We start from the raw sequence: 3,498 nt of genomic DNA on the forward strand, positions 1-3,498 counted from the left end.
ACTGCTCCTCCAACTTTAGACTGTAGTCATTTATAATGATGAGGTTTTCCCAAAATAACACATTCTTCTTTTCTTTAGGTCTTTATTCAGAGTGTTCTTTCCACCTACTGCTGTAACTTGGCTGCCTAGTAACTTGGACTACTCGCTTAGGAAAGTTTAGCTGTCACTTTTCCACAACAACCTCTACCAGACTGGGCTAGGTCCCTTGCCTGGCCACTCTCATAGCACTTATTTTATATATATTGTATGTGCTAGATGACTGGAAGGTATTTGAGAGCAAGAATTATTTTTATTCAAGATATTAAATCCCCCATGTTTGATACATTATAGTAGTGCTTATCCAGATATTTGTCTATTTAGTGAGTAGTGAATTTGTAAAAAATTTAGCATGCTGTCAAAGTTTAGACAAAAGCACATCCTCTTACCCCATCCCAGAACCCATTTTCTCTTGGGCAATGTCTTACTCATATTTTTTAGTTGTCTGCTAATCCTGGTTCATCTTCTTTACCTTCTTTATCTGTAACCTAACATTTGGTCTAATTTTTTTACTTTGAGGTAATTTCTTCTAGATGTAAAGTTATTTCCTGACCCTTCTTGCCTAAAACTTTTGGCATCTTTTTGGTTATTCACTTGAGCCCAGGAGGTTGAGGTTGCAGTGAGCTATGATCGTACCATTGCACTCCAGCCTGGGCAACAGAGCAAGACTCTATCTTAAAGGAAAAAAGAATGTTCTGGGAGAAGCAGTAAAAAGTACTGCTTTTAATAAATATCAACCTCGAGTACATGTCTTTTAAATATTTTGCATGACACAATGGCATGAAGCACATCTGCATAGTGAAGTATGATGAAATATGATTAAGTATGATGGAAAATTTCTCATGTGTTTGAAAGGTGCAGACCACAGTCAGAAGGGCATCCCCAAGATGGCTCTGCCTCCCAAAGACAACAAAGGCCGTAAATTCCTGCCTCTCCCGTGCGCGCGCGAAACTTAAACTCATGTACAAACATTATCTCCCTATGGAATGCTACCTCATAGTCTCCTCCAATAAGACTCAGGCACGGCACTGGCCTGCCCCTGCAAGGTTCATAAATATACCTTTCTCCCTGCATAACTCTCTCTCTCTTATTCCCTTTCTCTGTCCCGTCACTCTCTCGCCTTTTCTCTCTCTCTCTCTCTCTCTCTCTCTTGCTTTTTCTCTGTCCCCACCACTCTCTTGTTAGCTCTCTCTCTCTCCCTCTCTTACTTTCTCTCACACTCCCTCCCCCCCTTTGCTCTCTCTCTCTGTCCCCGCCACTCTCTTACTCTCTTGCTCTCTTTCTCTCTCGGTCTCTCTCTCTTTTTCTCTCTCTCTCGTCCTTCCTCGGTTACAGTCCCTTCGTGTAACTGCCCCTTTAATAAATCTCTCAGTTCAGACGGCGTGGAGTCGTTACTGGGCGCCCCCAAAACTTCTTTCAGTGTTGCTTTGAGTTGTAAGCTGAATTTAGCACTTTTTTCATAGAATACTTTTTATTTGAGAACAACTGACAAACTATGGTTATCTAGACTTGGTATTTGGCAGATATTTTCTTAAAAATGGAGAAAATCAGCCTGTCACTCTGAGTAAAGGGGTCCTGAAATCAAGAAGACTGAGCAGATTTAAATAAATTCTAGACAGCTCTTTTTAGTCCAGTTTGAATTATAATATACAACTGAAAGGAAATGAAATTGAAAAATATTTAAGGGTCATTTTCACTAAGTCTTACTCTTAGTCTCCGTAATGAGTGAAATATTATTGCATATCATTTTCTGAAACTCACACATGAGAGTGTTTGATCACTTAAAAGTCCAAAACGATTCATAAAGTTTTTTATTAGATTCTCACTTACCTTCATCTCAATAACTGTTTGTCGAGCTCTTGTTTTAGCAGAACCCGGAGAATTCTGAAATCTCTGATGGATCTCCAAGAGAAGCAAAAGGAGAGTATGTGGTCTCCTTCTCACTCTCATGTCTTGAAAGGGGAGGGAGAATAGTTGTATGCAAAAGATGATTACTGCAGTCTTGTGAGACACTGATCCCTTTATGATATTTCCCTGGGGATCCAGGAATTCACAGATGGCATTCAGGCTAATTCAACCATGCATGCAGAGGAGGGTGCCTCTCTGAACACCTGGTTATTTAAAATTAGTCCCAAAGACACCAACTACTTCAACAGTTGAAACTATGGTGCCACCCCAGGTTGGTGTGTCAATCTTCCACATGACTCCAAGATCTAGAATCAGAGCCCTAAATGATTCAAAAGGGGAATTAGAAATGCTCCCTTTTCAAAAGGAGAAACAAAAGCCTGCACAGTCGGTTGGCAGTGCACAAAGCTATTGAAACCATCTGTGATGACAACTTGTTTTCCACAGTATCCACCCCCAGAGTAATTACCACCTGGCTGCCCATGATGGAAATCTCTCTTGGGTAGGAATATAGGTAGAAAGAAAAAGATGAAACTGTTGAACAAGTTTTCTAAGTAGTTAAGGTTTTTGAATGTCAGAAAAATATAGTTCTTTCTTTTTTACCCAGATGCTAGAGTTCAGGATAGGAAGGAGGGGTGTTAGTCTTCCAGGGTCTCCCTAAAGTTACCAGACAACCACAGGTGATTTTATTGTCAGATTCTGTGAAGGTCTCTGAATAAACTGGTCAGTGCTTCCAAGGTGACCTAGTGCCCCCAGGGAATTCAAAGATGAATGCCTTCCATGTGAACAATGCTTAAGCATAATAGAAGTAGAAGATAGTACTTTAGTTATATTTCTTACCTACCTTATTCACTCTTGCCTGACCAGGAAGAATGGTTTGAGAGAAATAGAAAAGATAACTGCAAACTTTACTGAGTTACTTCTTAAAGGAGTAGTCCTAGTGAATTGCCCAGTTGTAAATCATGAACAGCTAACAGTTTAAACACCTACACTGTCCATCTGGCTGCTGATACTGTAAGGTAAACAAAACCAGACCAGGCGAAATGGCAATAAAGGAGCCAAGAAAAATTTATTAGCACAGTCCCGGGCGAGGTTTACCGGTCCATGTAGCTGTGGGCCGGAGAAGTCACGCCCAGCAAGATGGGCGATGGGTTTATAAAGGGCACACTGAGAAAACTGTGAGGGGGTCGGGGAGAGCAATCACTGGTTGGGACAGCTGTCATGTCTGCTGGTGATTGGCTGAATGGGGTTTTTAGAGTCGCTGTAACAGGTACTGGCTGGTTTTGTGGCTGGAGTCTCAGTTCCGGTTACTCATTTTTGCTGGCTCACTCTCACCCAGTGTTCTCCTGGTCCGGGTTGGAGCCATCTTGTTGAGGCCCGCCCCGCCCTCTGGTACCTCCGGCCTTACAGATACTACAGCACAAACCACTATGAATATACATGCCCCTTTCTGCTGGCTCTGCCTGCCTCCAGCCGTCACTATCCAACTACACATCTCACTGGTATATTCGACATATCAAACTCTGTGTTCAAGACTCAACTCCCAATAGTGTCCCC

The sequence above is a fragment of the Carlito syrichta genome, unplaced genomic scaffold, assembly GCF_000164805.1.
Source record: "Carlito syrichta isolate Samal-C Ts95f unplaced genomic scaffold, Tarsius_syrichta-2.0.1 Scaffold308813, whole genome shotgun sequence".
In the NCBI taxonomy this organism is placed as follows: Eukaryota; Metazoa; Chordata; class Mammalia; order Primates; family Tarsiidae; genus Carlito; species Carlito syrichta.